Source organism: Lasioglossum baleicum, chromosome 1 (assembly GCF_051020765.1).
Source record: "Lasioglossum baleicum chromosome 1, iyLasBale1, whole genome shotgun sequence".
Classification (NCBI taxonomy): Eukaryota; Metazoa; Arthropoda; class Insecta; order Hymenoptera; family Halictidae; genus Lasioglossum; species Lasioglossum baleicum.
Genome location: NC_134929.1, coordinates 2740783 through 2756662, shown reverse-complemented (window position 1 = coordinate 2756662; position 15880 = coordinate 2740783).

Here is a 15880-nt window from a genome sequence, read left to right as displayed (position 1 = left end):
GATATTCAAAATAATCGCGAAGTTCATCTGCGTCAACTAAACTACTGTTTGAATAAATTCTTAGAGTTGGAATTACGTCTTGAATGAAACGTTTTTTTATTAAATGTTCGGGGCAGCACCAATTTTCTTTGGGAATGTATAATCTTCTAAAAATAAACACCTGTTTTCTAGCTTCAGGTGGAATCGTGGAAATATTTGTTTTCGAACCACACACAAAGCAATAGGCATGCGTAGAAACTACTCTGGAAAATGGCATTTCAATATATTGAGGATCTGGTCTAACGGGACGGTTAAAAGTTGTAAATGTAGGGTCACCTGTCGTTGAGTGCGTACTAGAGGTACTTTCGACTAATGACGAATGCGATTCGTTAATAAACGAGGAAGTTGAAAATGCTTGAACCGAGGGGGGTTGAAATGAATGCGAAATGTCCATGGACGTGGAGGCTGAAGGTGCCTCAATCGAGGGGGGTTGAAACAAATCTGAAAAGTCCATGAACGTGGAGGCTGAAAGTGCCTCAACAGAGGGGGGTTGGAACGAATTAGCGATGTCCGCGGATGTGGAGGCTGAAGGTGCCTCAATTGAAGGGGGTTGAAACGAATCGGCGATGTCTGCGGATGTGGAGGCTGAAGGTGCCTCAACTGAGGCGGGTGGAAACAAATCTCATAAATCCATGGACGTGGAGGCTGAAAGCGCCTCAACAGAGGGGGGTTGGAACGAATTAGCGATGTCCGCGGATGTGGAGGCTGAAGGTGCCTCAATTGAAGGGGGTTGAAACGAATCGGCGATGTCTGCGGATGTGGAGGCTGAAGGTGCCTCAACTGAGGCGGGTGGAAACAAATCTGATAAATCCATGGACGTGGAGGCTGAAAGCGCCTCAACAGAGGGGGGTTGGAACGAATTAGCGATATCCGCGGACGTGGAGGCTGAAGATGCCTCAATCGAAGGGGGTTGAAACGAATTGGAGATATCCGCGGACGTGGAGGCAGAAGATCGAGATCGGAAAGCTCTCTGATGTACACTTTCTTTACAAAAAAATACGAAAACACGGCAACTTTTACATAAAATATCACCAACTTGCACCACTTTTTTCAAAATATCCGAATATTCTCTAGCCTGAACTTCTGTCCTGATCACTTTTTTTTGGCCTCGCACTTTACGTATAAATCGTTTACATTTTACACATTTTGGATCGCTATCCATAGTTTGCAAAATTACTTTAGACATTCTAAATTCAAATCCTTCAGAAGTCTAACAATAAGTAAAATGTCTTTCTGAAATTCACTCTATGGTAGCACACAGAAAACTGAAATCGAAGCCTTCGGACGATCATCATCCCATAGCTCCAAACATTTGCACATCTCAGGTAAACCGTGGCCAACAGCACTCACAATAAAACATTTGACGTGCATATAGTTCAAACGGTTTATGAGGCAGTCGAAAGCGAAGCTATTTTTTAAAAAGCCGTTTTCAGCACATGATATTAAGGTGTTTTAGAAAATGCAACTGAATAATACAATTATTCATTATTTAATTCAACAACATAATATTATTAAATTCCAAGTAAAATCACGACACATCAGCCGGAAATACTAAATACTCCAAAATTATTTTTGTATGTATTTTACTAAAAAATATTATTTAAATATTTTTAAAACATGAAAAAATATTATTAAAATCATATATGTAAACCATATAATAAAAAATTGAGAAAATAAAAAATAAGGCATGGAAAAAAAAACTTCGTGGTGGGCAGGATTTGAACCCTAGCATATCCACTCCGTAATCCGACGCCTTAACCATTGCGCCAACCTGTGATGTTGTGAGCGCTTCGAACATTTTGGTATATATTCCACAGGAGACGATTTTTTTACTCTCTCAAATCGCATTTCTGAGGTTAAAAAATTGCCCAATTCAATGTAGTAACACTAATTAGAGCTTAATGTACCCCCACGGTAGAACCTGCAAGTCTAGCTTTCCTTCTAGCAGCAAAAACGTCGAAGCAGTTTGGTTTTTATTGTTTTTGACAATGATCTCCCACAACAAAAAATCTGAAAAAAATCGAGGACACTGCTTTTCATGGTAGCTTATTAGGGCACTAAACAGTAAAATAGCATGTTTTCATATTTTTGAGAAATATTCATTTTTCCGACGTTTTGAGTGTTTTTCATTTTTCACGACCATAGTTTGCAACCAAAAAATCTGAAAAAATTCTATAAAATGCGTCTTAAGACCCGACACGTGCCACATTTTTTTTAGAATTTTAGAAAACATCCGAGAGCGGAAAATGAGCAGAAAAGCGCGAAATCTAATTTACCCTATAACTACCCTCACGAGCAAGCTAGAGGACTGAAATTTTACTCAGATGGGTTTTTATTGGTCAGCTTTCGAATGGTTCAAGAGCCATTGAAAAACCTCTAAGGGCAGTTTTGAACATCTTAATCGGCTATGCCCTTTATGACACGTTGTAATTTCGAGGGTGTATAAAAACTGAACGTTAAACAGCTGCCTTGACTGGTCGCCGAATGATCCTAGTTTGTTTAATCCTTGAGGAGGATATTTAGGCACGTTCGCATCATAAATCCTGTCCGAAGGAAACCTACGAATTCTATTCCTGTGCGACGGAACATACACAGTTGACATAGATCAACAAAAATTATTTTTTAAATTTTCAATATAGACCACATAAAAAAGTTGTAAAATGCAACTTTTAGTATTTTTTATATAATTCCGATCAATTGATATTTTTGAAAAAAAATTTGTTCACATTATGTAGTAAAAACTAATTGCTCTAGCTTCCCAAAAAAGTTCAAATCGTATAGTACAATATTAAAGAAGTTATCGTCTTTTTTAGAACGTCCGAATATTTTTCTGAGTCACTGTACATATTTAGCAACGGGATGTGCTTTTGTATAATAATATTTACCAGGCCACTTTATTTCGTTCGCCACTTCATTCCACGCCTTTTCCGTAATATCCTTCTTTGCATACTCCGATAATGTATGATTATACAAACAAGGATACCTTTCTATCAATTGTACAAACGATGTAATTTCACACATGTTTGCTTTTGTACAAATAGTAGCACAATTCAACAAGAAACAAACAATAATTAAATATTAACTGAACCAATAAAAACAATGAATAATATGTTGAATAATAATGAAAAATAATTGTATCTATGCAACGCGTAGGTGAAAAAACATCTATAGGTTAATGTAAAACAATGAAAACCCGCTCGTGAAGCGATATCTCGATATTGGTAGCAATCTTCATTCATCATGACGCCTGTCGTACGACAGTGTCGTACGCTAGGCGTACATTGCCGTATATCTACATTCTACATACATATACAGTGAGTCACGAAAGTATTCGAACGCCACTTGAAACATAATAACGTTTTTATAATTGTACCAAACAACCTGATTTTTTATAATCAATTCGAAGCATTGGTTTATGAAATGATATGAAAAAAAGATTTTCCAAAAATTATAATTTACAAGGTTACATGCAAAAATAAAAAAGGCATTTTTAAAACTTTTTTATTTAATATATTTTCAATTTTTATAATTACATTCGACGGAGAAGAAGAAGAACAAGAAAATTTTGGGTGCACCCTTACATTCGCAATAATATTAACTGCCGAATATTTGTGGCTACAAGAGAGTTAGCAGAAGACGATGTTAAATTTCAAGCATTTTACAGAATGCGCAAGACTACGTACAAGAATCTTATTGTTTCAGGTGCGTATTTTTCAATTAATACAGACATTCCACTGCCATGGCACAGCAACCTGTGGTTTTAAAAAATAATTCGCTAAGTAGTCGCGTAAAATTAGCGCAGAAGGTCGCCCAGAATTGTTAATATTTTCCCGTAAATTGGGAATATTTCTACGCGTTGCAGAAGAAACTGTTGGATTATTTGAATTAATTCCGTATGGGAGTCCATCATTTCTTCGAATGTAATTGTGAAGTACACAAGCACATTTTATTATAGAAACTATAGTTTCATATTTACGGCATCGAATAGGAGTCAAAAATACTTGAAATTTTTGCGTTAACATGCCAAATGTGCATTCTATGTTCTTTCTGCCTCGGCTTAATCTGTAATTAAAAATCCTTTTTTTGTTATTGAGGCCTCTCTGGGCATACGGTCTCATTAAATTTTTTCGCAAAGGAAAAGCGTTATCGACAACGAAATAATATGGAAATGGGTTGTTTTCTTCATCATGTGGTAATCGCGACGACATAGGAATATTGATGCCATCTCTTTCCAACCAACGACCTAATGCCGATGTGCGGAATATACCTCCATCGCTATTTCTCCCTGCGAAACCACATTCGATGGATATAAAGCAGCCATCTACATCACTGCAACCCAATAAAATTACGGAATGATATCCTTTGTAATTAAAGTTTGTGCATCCCGAATTTGGAAATTTCTGAATTCTAATATGCTTTCCATCAATAGCCCCCAAACAATTTGGTAAATTCCACAATTCCGAATATTTTTCTGCAATTTCTTTCCACTTTTCCATACTAGGAATGGGCATATATAAATCTTTTAGGGCAGTCCAGATTGCTTCTGTAGTTTCCGCTACACCTCTCGCTATAGTAGATACTCCTCTTGCAAAGTAGAGTCCCAGTGATACGAAAGTACAACCTGTTGCCAGGTATCTGAAAACGAAATATCTTTGACCTTGTCTTTGTATTCGAAACACAGTCCTTTACTTATATTGATAATATTAATAATTTATTATTGTTTGCGCGGAGGCGAAGAAGGGGTGGATAGTTAGAACTATCCTGACAAGGATATGTAGTGAGGTGTTGGTGAAAGAAGCCGGATGCTTTGGTCACACAAAAGAGTCTTTATTGCTCGCTTAATTATAATCACTTTTTACTATAATCCTGCGATCAGCACGATAGCGATAGACACCGACCCGTAATTAGTTGACGATTCACCAAAACGCGATAGGCGCGGTTATACAGTTGTACGTTCGAACTAAGAAAACGGATTTAATCGCGTGCTAAAGATTACGTCTGGTTCGTTCAATGTATTCATCGAGAGTGCTAAAAGGACGTTACGACAGTTCGATCCGTAATCGTAACGGGTACGCGCGGCGCTATCGATCGAGGCGAGAGATCGATTGTTTTTATCGAGCCGCGTTTGTATTTGGACGCTCGACAATCGAAACGTGGAATTCCGGAACAATTATAAACAATTTAATTTTATTTGCCTACCTTAACGTTATCAAAATCCTTTCTTCAGGACTCACACATTCTCGCATATTTGTATTTTGTCTTGCTATGCTTGGCCCCACTATTCGTACAAGATTCTTGTACGTAGCCTTGCGCATTCTGTACAATGCTTGAAAAGCATCGTCTTCTGCTAATTCTCTTGCAGCCACAAATATTCTGCAGTTAATATTATTGCGAATGTAAGGGTGCACCCAGAATTTTCTTGTTCTTCTTCTTCTCCGTCGAATATAATTATAAAAAATCACATTCTCCTCGTCGCTCGACATCTTTGTTCGCTTTTCGTAAATAACGTGAAGTTTGTTCTACGCTTCGTGTATAGACGATTGCGGCATCGTACGCTAATCATAATGACGGCTGAATGTAGCGACGATTACGCGACGATGACGGTTCGTGGACACGCGTCAATTATTTTACATTGGTTGCAGCACTGAAACGTACAGCAATCGATATTTCGTCGCGTACGCGTCTCTGACGCGACGCATCGTGAATATAGGGCCTTAGTCGCCGATTTTCAATTATTACTTCCAACAATTGCGTCCGTTGCCGGTTGCGGTCCGCGCGTATTCTTGTTTTCACTTTTGGCCCACTGCAGTCCGCGGGGGTTGCTCATCACTGGTTCAAATAAATAAATTTATATATTTTTCTATTTGAATTATTATTCTAATAATTTGAAACAGGTGTGTTTCGTCGTCGTTCGGCTTCCTCGCGTTCGGGCTCCTTGGTGTTCAACAGCTCGCCGACCCAGGGTTCTAAACGACAAGTGGAGTGACGACGCGAGGAACGGAGTCGGTACGGGTGAAATAACTGAGACGAGTCGGTTGCGGGTAAATAAATTATACTCGCTGCCTTTCGGACGCGTAAGCTACGGTGCCTCAGGATACGGTTCCTCAGGATATACTGCACGGTGATAATGCTACGGTGCCCGTGAGTTTAAAACGTGTGACCGTGAGAGTACTACCTGTAAGAGGCGTAGGGTGCAGGCAGGATGGACAGGAGTAGGATTAGATCGCGACTGTCGTCGTGATCTCCCTACCTAGGCCGGGTTGTAGTGGTCCTTCGATGTCCGTGACGCACGGGTCATCGAAGTTCCTCCGGACAGTCGTTCAGGGAGTTCGGTCAAGGTGACGCACCTTGTCTGGCTCGACTGGCCTCGTGGGCGACTCGCCTCACGAGGGTAACTTTCTAGGCGGTTCTTAGGCGACGTCGAAGGGTGACGCACCACTTCTAGTTCGGCCGATTTCGTGGACGACGCGTCTCACGAAATATACCGGTGACGCACCGGGTATGTTCGAGGTGGAGTACAACTCGCACCAGCGGAGCGACAGGATAACTGGACAGGAGGTTCTCCGACGAAGTCAAAGGGTGACGCACCGCTTCTTGTTCGTCGGCTCTCGGAGGCGACGCGCCTGGCGAAAGTGACCGGTGACGCACCGGGTGTTCGAGGTGGAGCACAGCTCGCACCAGCGGAAGTACAGGATACTGGACAGGAGGTTCTCCAACGAAGTCAAAGGGGTGACGCACCGCTTCTTATTCGCTGGCTCTCGGAGGCGACGTGCCTGGCGAAAGTGACCGGTGACGCACCGGGTGTTCGAGGTGGAGCACGGCTCGCACCAGCGGACGGGCAGGTCGGCAGGGTTCCGACGAGGCCGAAGGGGTGACACACCGCTTCTTAATCGTCGACTCTCGGAGGCGACGCGCCTAGCGAAAGAGACCGGTGACGCACCGGGTGTTCGAGGTAGAGCACGGCTCGTACCAGCGGAACCAGGATGCCGATAACGGCGGAGACGTGGACAACGGTTACAGGTAGAATACTCACAGCACTGGAATATCGCACGATGTTGTCCCTGGATAACTGCTGGCAGACTCAGGTGATTCTAGTCTGTTCGCGACGGCTTTTATAGGGATGGTTTGGTGGTAAGGGATGGTGGTGCGGTGCGGTATTTTGATAATGACGTATACCGTCTTTCGAACAGTATTTTGGAAATTTGATTTGGATTCCCGTTGGAATACGGGCCTGGGTGCGGGGTACGTGCGGTACGGGCGGTGTTGTTGTTGTGACAGGAGGCCGGTGGTACGTTACTAGATCGCGACGTTGTGTATAACCGGTGGAGGTTTGCTAGGGGTTTATTCGTAACGGGCCTACGTTATGTAGGTCTGTTACAAATTTATTAAGAAAATAATTGTTTAAATAAATAAAAACAAATAACAAACTAGAGGGTTATTGTTGCTCGCTCGCTTCGCTCGCTCGCGGATAGGACTGCTCTTGCGAAAGGGTTAGTGGTACGCATGGCTAGTAGTACCTATAGCTATTAATGTTTTTTTTTTTATTTGGTGTGTGACTCTCCACGAGCCACACAAAGAACTTCCCGATTTGTTAGTTGCAGTATATTATTATCATTATTAAGTGTACGTTTTAAGAAGATTATACGTTTTCAGCGAAATTCAATAGTTTTCTACTTATCAAAATGTTTGCTATATGGCGTCGCATTAAACGAACATCGCAGGCTCGTTGCTCGCTTGGTTCCTTGTTAGAGCATACTAATGTTGCAAAATAAATTGTCTTAATTAGTTTTTCGCAAACGATACAACTCCTCATTATCCGGGTTTGCAGTATGAACTGATTGTTTTTTTAAAGATTGTAATATAAATTTTTTTTTGTACTTTCATCGATATTCTTTGAAAATGTATTCTCGGGAGTAGAGATGATTAACTCACTCTTGCATTGGGATAATTTTCGATTATTGTAAGCAAAAACATCATCGTAAGGTACAAAAAAAAATTTAAAAAAAATTTTTTTTTTTAAATTTTAAAGAAATCGAAAAAAAATTTTTTGTGTAATTATGTTTGTTTCTTCGGTGGAAACTTTCGGTTCTCTCGTATAAATTGCATTGTTGAATGAACTTCTTTCGAAAAAACTAAAAAAACTAAAAAACTACTTGACCAAAATGGACCAAAATCTAATCAGCTCTATGTTACAGCGGGGCATATCGATTGCATCATTCATCATCCTGATCGCGTTGTTACTTTTTCTGAAAACGTTAACGAAAAATTTGAGTACATAGAAACGGCCATACGCGCGCGCGCACACACACACACATATACGAACATTTTGCTGAAAATAGTCTAAAATGACTGCAATGACCATGAAACGTGAAGATCTGCTAAAAAATCGATTTTCGATTTTCGGGGTCATTACAATAACTTCCCTATAAAATCGGGAAGTTAATTATATAGAGCCTATAGATAATACAGAATAAAATATAAACACGAAATATAATACGTATAATGTTTATATTTATATTTCGTTTTTAATTATTGCCATACTTTACCATATTGTAATCTTCTAGGTGTATTGTATAACTTCCGTAAAGACATTTTAATGATATTATCGATACATATCTAAGTTCATTCGGAGAAAATTCGTTAAAAAGCTAGAAATATTGTCTTTTAAGTTTTTCACATGAAACGTGCATTATTCGAGCTTTAATACAAATAAAGAGCACGCGTTTGGCGAATATACCTAATGTAGTTATAAAAAAACCAAGTATATTAAAAATCACGTTATAAGTAAAGAAAGAAAACCATTATTACCATTATCTATGTCATAAGAACGCAGAGTATTTGAATCTCGGATAACGCAATAACTCGTCCGCCCGAACTTGTTCGATTCTTTTCGTACCCGCCCGACGAATTCGAAGTCGAATCGAAGGGCCGCCGGACTTTCTGCGACCCGACCCGACTCGAAAACGAACATCGAGCGGCCCGCACATCCCTAAATTATTTATAATTATAAATATATTATATTAAATGACCTATTATAATAACCTATATTAGGTAATTATAATCACACTTTAAATAAGTAAATATGGCTCAAATTATGCCGTATTTAGGCTCATTTTAATTAGAAGGATCTAACAAATACGTTGGTAATTCCGTAAAAAAAGATTGAAAAATAAAAAACTTTCCTATGTGCAATAATGTGCATTAATGTAATCGGTACGCAGCCTTTTGAACTGTGTCGGCTGCCTCGTACCTCAGTCCCTCTTTCTCGTTTACGAGCTGTCGTAAAAAAAGTTCTGTTACATATGTTGATAGTCTGAAAATATGATCAATGCTATTTTTCAATTTCTCTAAAAAACCTGCATTTGTCGAATTTTTGCGTGTTTTTCACTTTGTGTAATTAACATTTTGAACCAAAAAATCGGGAAAAAATCTCAAATATCAATTTCAATTAAATGCAATTATATGATTAAATTAATACAAGTAAATGGGGAAAATGGACCGAAAATTGAATGGCACAACGGCTGTTTAAATAATTCGAAGGACTACCTCGTCCGGCTAGGCCCTTCATTCCAAATTGTAATATTCCAATATTCCAATATCATTTTAAATATATTCAAGTACTATTTAAAACTATTAATGAGTTTTAACAACAAAATATTTTAAATAGAAAACTAAATTTTGACAAATAAGATAAGATTATAGCAAGCTTGCTATAAATGTCGAAAACTCGAGTCTGGTCAGAGACATTCAATTTTCAGGAAACACTATTCTATGATGACGAACGGAGAAAAGGGAAGTGAAGCTCGGGGGCTTCGGTCGTCGTGGAGTGGAGTGAAAGATTGTAACATGATACGGGTCGGGTCGGGTATATCGGTGTGAGACTACTAATCAAACAACAAAGCTTAATTATTTATCATTACTTTTTTATAGGATTTTCCTTAACATATTTGGTGAATTTTGTTTCTTTTTATGAAAATGATACCAAAATTATATAATTCCGATGATATTTGCTTATGCAATGAGCGACGCAAGTTTCGGACACAAAGAAGGACAGCGTCGGGAAAAAAGAGACGCGGAGAGTCCTTATTCTTTTAAGATTTCGACTTCGACTTCGTCTGCTAGATCTTCGCCTCGTCGCACAATGTAATCATAAATGAATCATGTTTCAGGAAGTGGTTCAGTTCAGAATGAAATAAAATAATGTTACACGCACTTTTTAAATAGCGTCATATATGGTGCAAGAAATATTCGTATAGAGTCAAATAGAATTATTTTTTTAGATATCTTCGTACGAAATACTGCCTCTAAATAACATTGTATGGATAGGAGCCGTCGAAAATTAGTTAATACTTTTATCTTGTTCCTACCTCTGCTTTAATAATTGCAGTCAATAATGCTATCGAGCATTACAAGTATGGGATAAATAAGTAAAAAAATTAATTTTCTGTTTCCTACTAACGATCTTAATAAGAACGATTGAATTTTGTCATTACATAACATAACAGAATATTTTTTAAGAATCATTATTTTATATATAACGCAATAATGTTCAAATTACTATTTAAATTCCAATATACATTTGTAGAATATTACGTAGTAATTACTTTCATTTTTCCTTCATCTATAAACTATCGATTATATTGTAAACAATTATTACAATGGTGATAATAACGGAAATAAGAATACAATAAGAGAATTATACATATACATATAGTATTATAAGGCAATTACAGAATGGGTAATGTCAGTATTCTACTATATCATTCTTCTTCCACTTGACGAATATCTCGTCGATTGTGGAACTTTTACCGCTGTGGTATATCAGGTCACTGTAACTTTCCCGTTATCCCCGCGCCCACTCGCGCCCACTTACCGGTCCCGCGGAATAACACAGGGGCTGGCAGTCTTTAATAGTATCTCGTCGGTGGTATCTCGTCTGTGATTGGGTGTCAGGTCTATTCCTATATCTCGTCTTTGGTAGGGTCTGATCCAGGCTAAAGATGATGTAGGATCTGATCCAGGCTAAAGATGATGTAGGATCTTGTCCATGGTAAAGATGATGTAGGAGCTGATTAGGGCTGTTCGAGTACTCGCAAAATGCGAGCCGAGCTAAGCTCGACTCGATTGGTCGAGTCGAGTCGAGTACTCGCACGAAGCGAGCGGCTCGCACGATGCGAGTAGCTCGCATCGATGCAAGCTACCCGCATCGAAGCGAGCTACTCGCGCCGACGTCATCGGCTCGCATCGGTGCGAGTTACTTGCATCGATGCGAGTACTCGACCGGCTCGATCAATCCAGTCGAGCTTAGCTCAGCTCGCACCGATCCACAGTGCGCCGGAATGCCTGTTTCTTGGACAAAATTCAATAACTTTTGTTCTGTTTATGATAGAGACATGAAACAAAGTGGTTTTTTATTTATATTGAGAGCAATCACAATATGATATTATTATAAATATAGTATTTATTTAAACATTAAAAAACGATATTTATAAACAAAATTTTGTTTTATTGGTGGTTTTCAGTAGATATATGAATTCGCAGTTCAGTTCTTCCGAAACTGAAACTTCGTTTTAAATTAAATTTTTTTCATAAATAGCAACTGATCGGAATTGTGGAAGAAATACTAAAAGTTGCATTATACAACTTCTTCATGTGGACCTATATTGAAAATTTAACAAATACGCTTTGTAGATCTGTGTTAATTGAACAACAAACGTCTACTATTTGATCTTCCTAAAATTCGCGTACAGATTCGCTTGTAACTAATTTCCTACTGAATTTTTTAAATCTTTTTCTTAAAAACTGATTTATTTTGACATAGTATGAACATTGTTTTAAATCGATATGAAGCAGTGACTTTTTCGATTTTTGTCAATGGTTTGGCGCACTGTGGCGAGCGTGCGATTCGTACGAAACGAACGGCATGCATGAAGGAATTGATTCGAAATAAATTCAAGCGTAATACGACATTGAAGTTCTCGCCGTGCCACGTTTAAATTATTATATAGTACAAACTTTAAAAAACGCAATATTCTTAAAAAAATAATTTTAAAAATATTTTATTTGTCTATATTTCAATATATGAACAATACTTCCAGCAGATACGATTAGAATCCCACACCGAATGATTTTCTTTTTCGTTAAACACTTTTTTTTCTTCTTTCTTAACCATATAATTGTTGTAGTGATATTTCTCAAATATATTGTCAAAGCAATATTTATATTGCATTTTTACGTTTGTTAAAAATGTTCAATATTACATAATACACATACAAAAGGTAAAGAAATATCGAAAAAGTTGATTTTTATTTTTTTTAAGTACATTGCACTATATATATATGGTATATATAAAATTCTGAAAAACATTAAGAAAAATGATTTCGACAATATCCCATTACTGAATTTTTATAAAACTGTTATCTCCCATACTTCAATAGGAAATATGCATTTTTTTCGAATGTTTTAAAATATGCAATTTTTTAAAGACGTTCGCATAATTCGAAAATCTGAAAAGCATATGCACTAATAATCACGATGGGACACAACTAACATATTAATATAAATAAACGAGTTATGTACTCTGGAAACTTTAAAATAAAACTCATTTCACGGCTACACATCAGATACATTGTATACATTGTTCGTTTCGTGTAAGCCGTTCGCTTCGGTGCGAGTAAGCTATCTTCTCGCATCGGTGAGATCGGTGCTTTGAAAAATATATTTAATATATCTCTACAACAATTATATGGTTAACAAAAAAAAAAAAAAGCGGGATTCGATTCGCAGCGGGAGACCTCGCCGTCTGCACTAATTGTATCTGCTGGAAGTATTGTTCATATTAATTGAAATATAGGCAAATAAAATATTTTTAAAATTATTTTTTTAAGAGCATTGCATTTTTTAAAGTTTGTACTTTATTTTTCTGAATACAAGAATGTTCACTATTACATAATACACCTACAAAAGGTAAAGAAATATCGGAAAAGATTATTTTTATTTTTTTTAAGTACGATGCACTACATAAAAAATTCTGGAAAAAATTAAAAACGGTTGTTTTAACAATATCTCATTATTGAATTTTTATATAACTGATATTTCCCAAACTTCAATAGGAAATATGCATTTTTCCGAATTTTTGGTAATTTCCAATTTTTTAAAACCTGTTCGCAAAGTCTGTAAAATCTGAAAAAATATACATTAATAATCATGATAACACACATCCAACATAATAATTTAAACGTGGCACTGCGAGAACTTCAATGTCGTATTACGTTTGAATTTATTTCGAGTCGATTCCTTCATGCAAGCCGTTCATTTCGTACGAATCACACGCTCGCCACAGTGCGCCGAACCATTGACAAAAGTCGAAAGTCACTGCTTCATATCGATTTAAAACAATGTTCATACTATGTCAAAATAAATCAGTTTTTAAGAAAAAGATTTAAAAAATTCAGTAGGAAATTAGTTACAAGCGAATCTGTACGCGAATTTTAGGAAGATCAAATAGTAGACGTTTGTTGTTCAATTAACACAGATCTACAAAGCGTATTTGTTAAATTTTCAATATAGGTCCAAATGAAGAAGTTGTATAATGCAACTTTTAGTATTTCTTCCACAATTCCGATCAGTTGCTATTTATGAAAAAAATTTAATTTAAAACGAAGTTTCAGTTTCGGAAGAACTGAACTGCGAATTCATATATCTACTGAAAACCACCAATAAAACAAAATTTTGTTTATAAATATCGTTTTTTAATGTTTAAATAAATACTATATTTATAATAATATCATATTGTGATTGCTCTCAATATAAATAAAAAAACCCACTTTGTTTCATGTCTCTATCATGAACAGAACAAAAGTTATAGAATTCTGTCCAAGAAACAGGCATTCCGGCGCACTGTGGATCGGTGCGAGCTGAGCTAAGCTCGACTGGATTGATCGAGCCGGTCGAGTACTCGCATCGATGCAAGTAAGGCCGTCCACACACTGGTCGATTGTAATCGCGTCGTGAAGTTCGTACGTCTTGCTCGTCATGTACGATTCATGCGGCGGACGCGATTTCGTCCACACACGGGTCGATCGTCGATTTGGTCGACGCAATTCCAGTCGCATGCGATTCCCCTCCACGTAACTTCCAATGCAAATGAATGCAGAGCCACACACGGGTCGATTCGTGGTCGACTGAAATCGGTTCGACTGAAATCGCGTCCGTGGCATGAACAGTCGCATGCGATTCCCCCTCCACGTGATTTCCAATGAAAATAAATGAAGAGCAGCACATTGAAATCGCCGCTATTCTAATCGCGTGCGATCGGCAGTGAAGTTGGAAAATCGCGTGGATCGTACGATTCGCGCGACTCATGGAGGTAAGTTTGTGCAGTTCATGTAATTTAAATGATTTGGCCATTATTTTTTGTAGTTTGAGTGCATTGCACTCTTCGATGTGGTCTGTGTATTTAGGTTACATAGGTTATTATTTATTTATTATCTTTTTTTATAACTAATAAAATACTAATAACATTAAGGTAAGCTTTTTATTTACATAGTTGTATATAATCATGTAGGTTTATGAAAAACAAAAACAAAAGGCAAAGTAAAAAAAAATTGAAGTCACAGGGATTGATAAACTGTTGTACAATTTTCTGTGGAGTGGGAGTGTTCTTAGGGAGTTGTCTTCTCAGGTCGATTTAATCCGGAAGTATTACCACTTGGTATATTGAGCGAAGATTGAGGGAAATCTGTTGAACTTCCACCAACCTCATCTATGAGGAGCAAAGCTCTCCTTTTGTAACTCCTCAGATGAGCATTGCTCCTCATAGATGAGGTTGGTGGAAGTTCAACAGATTTCCCTCAATCTTCGCTCAATATACCAAGTGGTAATACTTCCGGATTAAATCGACCTGAGAAGACTTTGCCTTTTGTTTTTGTTTTACATAAACCTACATGATTATATTCAACTATGTAAATAAAAAGCTTACCTTAATGTTATTACTATGCGTAATAACATAAAAAAAGATAATAAATAAATAATAACCTATGTAACCTAAATACATAGACCACATCGAAGAGTGCAATGCACTCAAACTACAAAAAATAATGGCCAAATCATTTAAATTACATGAACTGAACAAACTTACCTCCATGAGTCGCGCGAATCGTACGATCCACGCGATTTTCCAACTTCACTGCCGATCGCACGCGATTAGAATCGCGGCGATTTCAATGTGCTGCTCTTCATTTATTTTCATTGGAAATCACGTGGAGGGGGACTCGCATGCAACTGGAATAACGTTGACCGAATCGACGATCGACCCGTGTGTGGACGGCCTAACTCGCACCGATGCGAGCCGATGACGTCGGCGCGAGTAGCTCGCTTCGATGCGAGTGGCTTGCATCGATGCGAGCTACTCGCATCGTGCGAGCCGCTCGCTTCGTGCGAGTACTCGACCAATCGAGTCGAGCTTAGCTCGGCTCGCATTTTGCGAGTACTCGAACAGCCCTAGATCCTATGCCTAAACCATAACATAGATGCTGAAACTGTCTCTTTGGAAGTGCATTGGTAAATATATCAGCCAGTTGCTGATCCGTAGGAACATCTTCTACCGAGATTTCTCCACTCTCTACAGTTTCGCGAACATAGTGATGCTTAATGTCTATATGCTTCGTTCGTTTATGGAACTCCGCATTTTTGATTAATCGGATTGCACTTTGATTGTCTACTCGCAGAACTGTCGCATTTACTGGTAGACACCCGAGATCGTTTAACAATTTTCTCAGCCAAATGGCCTCTTTCGCAGCTGCTGCTGCCGCGACGTACTCAGCCTCCGTTATGCTGAGTG